Here is a 10195-nt window from a genome sequence, read left to right on the forward strand (position 1 = left end):
ATTGCTCTCCCTGTGTAATTAAGTTCCCAACTCTGAACCCGATACGACCCGGACCCGATTCCCTTAGTCGGGTCCAAATATGGGTGCACCATGGACTCCGAAGATTGAACGTTTGATGGATTTGTACCCGCTGGCTACTGGGCCTCCTAGTGGGTCTGTGTAATAAAATGACCGGCATGAAGAACCCAAGAATCAAATCACCCATCTGCTAGGCCCCACTGTAAAAAAAGAAGAAGAAAAGGTACTATGCGCTTGACCTCATGATAAGCTCCTGTGAGGTCGAACTGTGTGGGCCCCACTGTGATGTGTGTTGACCATCAACACCGTGCATTTGATGGGTTCCCTCTAAATTATGGGATATCCCAAAAATCAGCCGTATACGGAACTCAAGTGGGCCATACCATCTAAAATCATGTGAAGACACCGTTAAAATATATAAAAGCACTTGGTGGGGCCCACCTTAGTTTTGAATGCTGCTGAAACTTGGTCCGAACCCTCATCCAAGTGGGACACACATAATGGATGGGCTGGATTTGCAAACCACATCTCGGTGGGCCCAAAAAATGATTATGAATGTTCTAATGGTGCACGAACCCTCCCCACTTCTGTATGTGGTGTGGCCCACACAAGTCACGGATTGACTTGATTTTTGAGACCTAGGCCCACGATGGAATGGTGCATCTTACTAATGGGGTAGATATTTGAAACACATCACGGTGGGGCCCACATAGTTTGACCTCATGGGACGGACTAGTGAGGTTGAACGCATAGTACCTTTTCCCATATATATATATATATCCTAAGACGGGGTCCACTAACAGATTGACTTGATTTTTGAGACCTAGGCCCACGATGGAATGGTGCATCTTACTAATGGGGTAGATATTTGAAACACATCACGGTGGGGCCCACATAGTTTGACCTCATGGGACGGACTAGTGAGGTGCATCATATGAAGATCAAGTCATGCCTTGCGCAAAAATTAATGGCTTCTCAAGATATGATTTATCTTATTTTTAATTTATCCTATCTTCATTATTGATGTATAGGCAATTCGTTAATCCGCAAATTAAGTATAACAGTTGTATTCTTTATTTTAAATATTATTTAATTAATTTATTAACTATTGAGTTGAGGCAATCGAATCTTCGAGTATACCTGACCTAATTGGATACTGTCGTGTCGAATTTTTTAGTTTTTAAATTATGAAAAAACCCTAATAATCCCAAGCACAACACTTATAAAATACATTAGTTTATCTTGCAAACACTTATATAGAAACACTTGTAAAATACCTTAGATTATCTTGCAAACACTTACATAGAAACTACTGCTTGTTTTTTTCAGCGAAAGATCAAATGACATTCCACTCAAGTCCAAAGCTCAAATGTCACACATATGTTACATGTTGATGCAGTTTTTTGGTTGACCCTTCTTAGACCCTTGAGTACTTACACAAAGAACAAAAGATGGAAAACCCTAGCTAATGTAGGGGACCCTCTGATGCCCAAGTCAAGAATCCGAGTCTTATAAGAGTGGTCTAAGAGTAGAGACAGTATATGAGTGTATACCTTTCACCATTAGATGTGCTTCTATTTATAGTTATGAAGAGGTAGTAGCGTAGAGGAAACTTTCCTATTTAGTAGGTGCCTGTTGTAGATGGATTAGGATCCATATCCTATGGGGAGTCTCCCGAGATCCTCATCAGAGGATCTCGGGACCTCAAGCTTATTGTGGATTAGCTTCCGCAATCCTTGGAGAAGACAACGGGTCGTTCCCTGGGATAAGGTTAGAACGCGAACGCGGATAAGGTCGGATGAGATTCTCCCCGGCCGCCGACCTATCCTTTCAATTAGGAAGAACATCATTACAGAAGGTTTTTGTGATGTCTAATTTTTGTAGCCTTTAACTTCTTCATGAGTCCTGATGGTCTCTTCAGGTCGTTTCTCGGAGCGTCCATTCTAGGTCATGCCGACCATTAGGCCAACCATAGTTGTGCTGACCATTAGGTCGACCTTGGTCGAGCCGGCCATTAGGCATCGGGGCATGCTGGGTCCCGACCTAACTTTCCTACATGGGTCGGTCCATTTTTCCCATAACATTACACATTGCATGTGCACTCGTACTCGTGCATGAGGATGCACAAAAATTACCAAACTCTAGATAAAAAAATTGTAGACCGTTGTAAATTCTTGAGCCCAAATGTTAAACTATGGGTACAGGCCCCATGGACTCAAGCAATTTGTCATATGTTTAGCTTGGCCTAGCCCATGGTTTGAACCTCTAGCCACCAAGGTCCTTGGTTGAAGCACAACATGCCAAAAATAATAGTTCCGGATATGGTTGTAAATGGGTCAGTAGACCTAATGGAGTACCCATTCTCAACCCAGCCTAGATCTGACCTGTTTGTAAAATGATATGGATTTGGGTCAAAGAACAAACTTAGTTGCTAAACGGGTCTAGATCTAGTTTCCTTTATATTAGGCTCCACTCAATCCGACCTTAACCCATCTAGTAGTACATTGGCGGGTTTGGTATATTTTGCAAGGGACACATCCAAACTGGGACCTATCCAAACTCATATTTAAACTTGGTAATACCTTGACAATTAACATGGAAAAATGAGAAATCCATCTCATGTTCAACTGAAAATACGAGATACCACGGAATCCAAATCAATGTGCAGAAAATGGTGGGCTTAGTAATTTTTTAGTTAGCTTGTTAGTACACCCACTGTTAGTGTTAGCTACCCCCAATAGGGAATTGATAGAATACCTCAGTGTTGAAACGATCGAGGTATCTTTCACTCAATCTGCCACTTGAGCTATGGATCAGGGTGTAGTGGGCTTAGTAATTTAGGATGTACGCGAATCTCCCTTAAGTGGGTTTGGTTCAAGGTCTAGATATTCCTTAACTAGGCCCATTAAACCTAGCACATTTATAAATAAATCTATGTGGATCTCTTTCTACCGGACCTATTATGCCCGACACATTTATAAATAGATTTATGTGGATCTCTTTTTACCATTCCCAAACCCATTTATAAATAGATCCAATGGAGTTGACTTAGACCTGACTCAAACCTGCCCATTTAATAAAAGTGTTTGGACCGCGACTTATTTAGTAAATGAGCAAGTTTGGTTTTGACTAAACTAGCTTCAAACCCAAACATTTATGGCCTTAATTCCAACCAACTTGTCTCAGTTAGGCACCTTACTCTAAATATATTAAAACATAAGGGGTATATGTGTTATAGGTAGAGGTGTACACTAGCTCAGTTAGCTCGTCAACTCGACCTAGTTCAAAGCTGAGTTTGAGCTGGCCCCAACTCGACTTGACTTGGATTGAACCCAACTCAAATCGAACTAGTTCGGTTACTCAGTTAATTTGATAATGATGTTGCTCACCAAGTGTTTGATGAAATGACTCAAAGAAATGTGGCTGGTGGTAAGGAAGGTATGTAAATGAAACTAACACCTATTTTTTTCTTGATTTTTATTTTGCTTAGAATGTGTTTGATAAAATACCTGTAAAACCATTGTTGTTGTCTCAAATACATTGAGATTTTGAAAGTGCAATTCAGGTGTTTGTGAAAATGCTTTTGGCTTGAACTCGGCTCAAGCTGGCCCGAGCTACTGACCAAACCCAGCTGAGCTGGCCAATCAAGCTTGAGGACCAAGTTGAGCCGAGTTTGAGCTGAGGTCAGCTAATGGCCGAGCTGAGTCGAACTGAGGCCAGCTTGACTCGATGCACACCCCTGGTTATAGGCGCAAGGATTGTCTTCAAGAGCGAAATACAAATTACAGGTGCTGGATTATTAAAAACATGTGCCCACTTTCAGAATTGACAAGCCCTCGTTCAAAGTCGTGTGCAAATGTTACACGCGTGTGACAATAGCCTTCCCACCTCTGTATCTTAGATAGACAGTTCATTCGAGCCACTTTCCCCCTCTGTTTTGCTCATGTACGTCAATCACCCTTCACCACCTCTGGTGGGCCCACATGGCTTTATGGTGATCAGATCTAGATCATGCTTCTAAGGGCTGGATCTACCCATACAATATCATGTCGTAACGGGACATTTCTATCCTCCTTGGCTATTTTGCATGTAATCCAAGGCATACAAGCGAGATGATCCCTAGCCATCCAACTGGTGGCTATCAAATGGGCGGTTAAAAATGAAACGATCAGTTGTCCAAATTCAACAAGCGAAATGTAAATATGTAACGGTTAAGATCTTCTAATTAGTACTAGTTCTGTGCCCCCGGCCACAGGTAGTTCCCGTGGTCGGAAGCTACGTGGGGCCCACAGAGATGGCCATGACAAGATGCGGATTGCTTGCGAAGCTTGCTGCAGGAACTTCCCGTGACCGGAAAGCTAGGAGGGGCCTATCGTGATGTTCGTTATAAATCCACACGGTCCATTCATTTTGCAACATCTTGTTAGGTCGTTAGTCCAAAAATGACACATATCCAAAACTCAAGTGGGCCGCACGATAGGAAAAACCGAACATTGAACTTCCACCGTTGAAACATTCGTGGGGCCACAGCAGTTTTAGATCAGGTTAATACTTTTATGTTTTCAATTCACAGGAATGACCTTATTAACAGTATAGATGGCATATAAACATCATCGCGGGCCCATGGCGGTTTCAACGCTCAGCATTCTCTACCCACTGTTTTCTGTCGTGTGGCCAGATTGAGTTTTGGATTCCTCACAAACATCAAGGTGGGCTCCTCCTGGCTTCCTGTCACAAAAAGTTATCAATCAATCCGGGTCCCATGACAAATCCACTCCGTCCATCAGTTTCCAAGATGAGAGTAGTACCACCAAAAATCAGCTACCACCCTAGATTTGTACTCGCCCCATCCTAGTTCTATGATTTTAAGACTCGGACGGGTCGACTCAAATTCTTTCCGGTTCAACTGAACGAGTTGCATACCCAGTGAGCCTGACTCGGGCGAGTCGTCGACTGCCTACTCCACTAAGGTGGCCACTGGCCAGTGGCCACACTCGTAATTTATGCAAACATGCAGGGCCACTATATACAATTAACCAACTAGAAATTTCCAACTGTACGACCAGTATATGGCCCACAACCTTTTTAAGCCCACTTGCTTTTTACCTTCCAAGAATAATCCCCAGCTGTACGGCCCCATTTCTCAGGTCGAAAATGCCCCTGCTTTCCTTCCTGAGGCGGATCGCCTGGTGCTCGAAGACGAGCGCTTACGCTCCTCGAACTCCGAGTTGTACGAACGGTTCAAAAGATATCAAAGTTACATGGGACCCACAGTTATGTATTTATTATATCCACAACGTTCATCCATATTTCGAGATCATTTCGGAGCATTATAAAAAAAAGAAAAATCATACCCAAAGATCAACTGGACCACACCACAACGAGCAGCGGGAAAATTGATTTTCACCGTTAAAAATTTTGTAGGGCCCACCATAACATATATTTTCCATCCAATCTATTCATAAGGTCACAAAGACCTGGATGAAGAGGAAAAACAAATTTCATAATGATCCAAAACTTCTGTGACCCATGAAAGGATTTCAATGGTAGACGTTCAATCCTCCACTGCCTTTTACGGTGTGGTCCACTTGATAGCTAGATCTGACTTATTTTTCGTCTCAAGCCTTAATACGAGTTCGCCAAATAGATGGACGGTTTGGATATAACACATACATCATAATGGGACCCATAAATAGCGATAGATTACAATGGGAAGAAAAAAAACCAGCTTGACCCAAACCCGGCCGACCCGACTCGCTGTCCCATTGACCCGGTCCACCCCAACTTGCTATTACTAGGCGAACTTTTTCTCTCCTCCATTTTTCTCCAATACATATTCATATAAATATGTATATATAAGCATATAAAAAAAAAACTCTCTTTTTTTATTCATTTAATAAACATAACTCTTAAACCAGAATGAGTTACTTGACGTACCATATAGGATTTGGGGGTAGGAGATGCTACTTTAGCTAACCAACCTACTTATTTTCCAAGATTCCATCAGGTCGATGGTCGAAAATTCATTTCATTCACTTCGTGGCCAATTTCAATCAGTTCATGGTCAATTTCATTCATTTCATTTCACGTTCAATTCCATGCATTTCACGGTCAATTCCCTTCACTTTCACGGTCAATTCGCTTCACTTCACGATCAATTCCATTCATTTCACGGTCAATTCGCTTCACTTCATGGTCAATTCCATGCATTTCACGGTCAATTCCCTTCACTTCACGGTCATTTCCATGCATTTCACGGTCATTCCTGGCGATTCCGTGTTGATTCACGGTCATTTCCATGCATTTCACGGTCAATTCCCTTCACTTCACGGTCATTTCCATGCATTTCACGGTCAATTCGCTTCACTTCACAGTCATTTCCATGCATTTCACGGTCATTCCCGGCGATTCCGTGTTGATTCACGGTCATTTTCATGCATTTCACGGTTAATTCCCTTCACTTCATGGTCATTTCCACGCATTTCACGGTCAATTTGCTTCAATTCATAGTCATTTCCATGCATTTCACGGTCATTCCCGGCGATTCCATGTTGATTCTCGATCATTTCCACGCATTTCACGGTCAATTCCCTTCACTTCACAGTCATTTCCACGCATTTCATGGTCAATTCACTTTACTTCACAGTCATTTTTATGCATTTCACGGTCTTTCTGGCGATTGTGTTGATTCACGGCCATTTCCATGCATTTCACGATCAATTCCCTTCACTTCATGGTCATTTCCCGCATTTCATGGTCAAGTCGCTTCACTTCATGGTCATTTCCATGCATTTCACATGATCATTTTCATCGATTCCGTTTTGATTCACGGTCATTTTCACACATTTCACGGTCAATTCCCTTCACTTTACGGTCATTTTCACGCATTTCAGCGGTCAATTCGTTTCACTTCACGGTCATTTCAGGTGATTTCGTTTACTTCACGGTCATTTCCACATATTTCATAGTCGATTCCCTTCACTTCAGGTCATTTCCACGCATTTCGTATCAATTCGCTTCACTTCAGGTCATTTCCATGCATTTCAAGGTCATTTTCGGCAATTTCGTTTCACTTTCTGATCATTTCCATGCATTTCACGGTCGATTCCCTTCACTTCACGGTCGATTCGCTTCACTTCACGGTCATTTCCATGCATTTCACGGTCATTCCGGCGAATTTAGTATTGATTCACGGTCATTTCCACGCATTTCACATCGATTCCCTTCACTTCACGGTCATTTCCATGAATTTCACGGTCAATTCGCTTCACGGTCATTTCCATGCATTTCATGGTCATTCTTGCAATTCCATGTTGATTCATGGTCATTTCACACATTTCACGGTCAATTCCCTTCACTTCATGGTCATTTCCACGCGCAGGAATGACCATGAAATGCATGGAAATGACCATGAAGTGAAGGAATTGACCATATGAAATATGTGGAAATGATCGTGAATCAACACTGAATCGCGAGAATGACGATGAAATGCATGGAAATGACCATGAAGTGAAGCGAATTGATCGTGAAATGTGTAGAAATGACCATGAAGTGAAGGTGCCGTGAAATGCATGGAAATGACCATGAATCAAGACGCCAGAATTGACGTGAAATGCATGAAAATGACCGTTAAGTGAAGCGAATTAGTGAAGTGAAGTGAATTGACCGTGAAATGCATGAAAATGACCGTGAAGTGAAGGGAATTGACTGTGAAATGCATGGAAATGACCGTGAAGTGAAGCGAATTGACCGTGAAATGCGTGGAAATGACCGTGAAGTGAAGGGAATTGACCATGAAATGCATGGAAATGACCGTGAATCAACACGGAATCACGGGAATGACCGTGAAATGCATGGAAATGACCGTGAAGTGAAGCGAATTGACTGTGAAATGCATGGAAATGACCGTGAAATGCATGGAAATGACCATGAAATGAAGTGAATTGAACGTGAAATGCGTGGAAATGACCATGAAGTGAAGGGAATTGACCATGAAATGCATCGAAATGGTGGCCGTGAAATGCGTGGAAATGACCGTGACCGTGAAATGCGTGGAAATGACTGAAGTGAAGTGAATTGATCGTGAAGTGAAGCGAATTGACCGTGAAAGTGAAGGGAGTTGACTGTGAAATGCATGGAATTGAACGTGAAATGAAATGAATGAAATTGACTACGAACTGAATGAAATTGGCCACGAAGTGAATGAAATGAATTTTTGACCATTGACTTGATGGAATCTTGGAAAATAAGTAGGTTGGTTAGATAAAGTAGCATCTCCTACCCCCAATTCTATATGGTACGTCAAGTAACTCATTCTGGTTTAAGAGATATGTTTATTAAATGAATAAAAAAAGAGAAAAAAAAATTTATATGCTTATATATACATATTCAGGGAGCATGGGCAGACAGTGGGGTGTGCTGGCCCAACAGACAGAGACAGAAAATATATATATATATATATATATATATATATATATATATATATATATATATATATTAGATATATTTATATATATATATATATAAGTACAAACAAAGAAGACGATGTCGGGGTCGACCGGGTCGGTGGGACAATGACTCGAGGTCGACCAGGTCCAATCGACCCCAACTTGCTGTCCACCCTAGTAACCATGGTTAGCTATTTATGGTTAGATGAACTAACCATGGTTAAAACTCATGCCGCATGTCATCTGCATACGCCCTTGTCATCCACGAGTCTGTACTGAGCCCGGGCTTAGGTAATAGGTGTGACCCCATCTCATCCGTAGCATGTGAGTGGCCATCCTGACCGTTCATCTGGTGGTCCCCTATCATGGGTGTTCCACAACCTAAAGAGTCATTTGATCGATTCGTTTGGATTGCAGTTCCGATGATTGGACGGCTATAGTTTTGCGATCGGTAAGGTGACGCGGATTGCGTACTACCCCCGCCCGTCCCTAGCTTCGAACGAGCAGGTCTGTGGGCGAGCCCACAGTGATGTATCTGTAAATCAAAGCCCCTTTATCCCTTTTCTCATATTATTTTAAGGCATCAAAACAAAAATGAGGCGAGATCCAATGATCAAATGGACCACACCATAGATGACTCTTGCATTTAATGCAATCGACATTTAATTCTTTGTGCATTTTAATGCAACCAAGCTTATTATTTGGTGTAGTTCGCTTGATCGTTGGATCTCGCCTCATTTTTATTTTGATACCTTAAAATAATCTAATAAAAGGAATAGGGTTTGGATGTACAGAATCACGTCGCAGTAAACCGCCAAGGAGTGCACTCGTTGAACGCGAGGATGACTCTTGCATTTAATGCAACGACATTTAATGCTTTGCTCATTTTAATGCAACCAAACTTATTATTTGGTGTGGTTCACTTGAGCGTTGGATCTGCATCATTTTTGTGATCATGCCTTAAAATAATATGAGAAAAGGGATTGATGGCTTGGATTTATAGATACATCACGGTGGGCTGCCCACATAACTGCCCCTAGCCCCAAACGGGCAGATTTGTGGCCGGGCCCACCGTGATGTATCCAAGCCGTCTATCCCTTTTCTTATATTATTTGAAGGCATAAAAACAAAAATGAAGCAGATCGAATGGTCAAATGGACTACACCACAGATGACTTTTTGCATTTAATGCAATTGACATTTAATGCTTCATGCATTTTAATGCAACCAAGCTTATATTTGGTGTGGTCCACTTGAGCGATGGATCTGCCTCACTTTTGTGCTCATGCGTTAAAATAATCTGAGAAAAGGGATTGACGGCTTGGATGTATAGATACATCATGGTGAGCCTACATAGAACCGACAAGACCAGCACCTACCTGCGACGCATTAGTATGCAATCCGCATCCGTAGGCATGGTTTATACACCATCGTTTGACGTTGTAGTTTAGTCATCATCCAGTGGGGCCCACCATGTTGGAACACTCTGTCGTTAATCCCTTTTCTCAGATTACTTTAAGGCATGAGCACAAAAAATGAGGTAGATCCAACGTTCAAGTGGACCACACCAAATAATAAGCTTGGTTGCATTAATATGCACAAAGCATTAAATGTCACTTGCATTAAATACAAGAGTCATCTGGTGTGGTCCATTTGACCGTTGGATCTACTTCAATTTTGTTTGGCTGTCGTCAGATGGCAGTGGGCCCCACCATCAAAACAGATGGACGG

At 42.0% G+C, this 10195-nt stretch overlaps 1 protein-coding gene; it reads left to right on the forward strand.

Annotated features, from left to right (window-relative positions):
* The window catches only part of LOC131257911 (protein-tyrosine sulfotransferase-like), a 90582-nt gene that overhangs the window by 65293 nt on the left and 15094 nt on the right, over positions 1–10195 (forward strand).

Source organism: Magnolia sinica, chromosome 10 (genome assembly GCF_029962835.1).
Source record: "Magnolia sinica isolate HGM2019 chromosome 10, MsV1, whole genome shotgun sequence".
Classification (NCBI taxonomy): domain Eukaryota; kingdom Viridiplantae; phylum Streptophyta; class Magnoliopsida; order Magnoliales; family Magnoliaceae; genus Magnolia; species Magnolia sinica.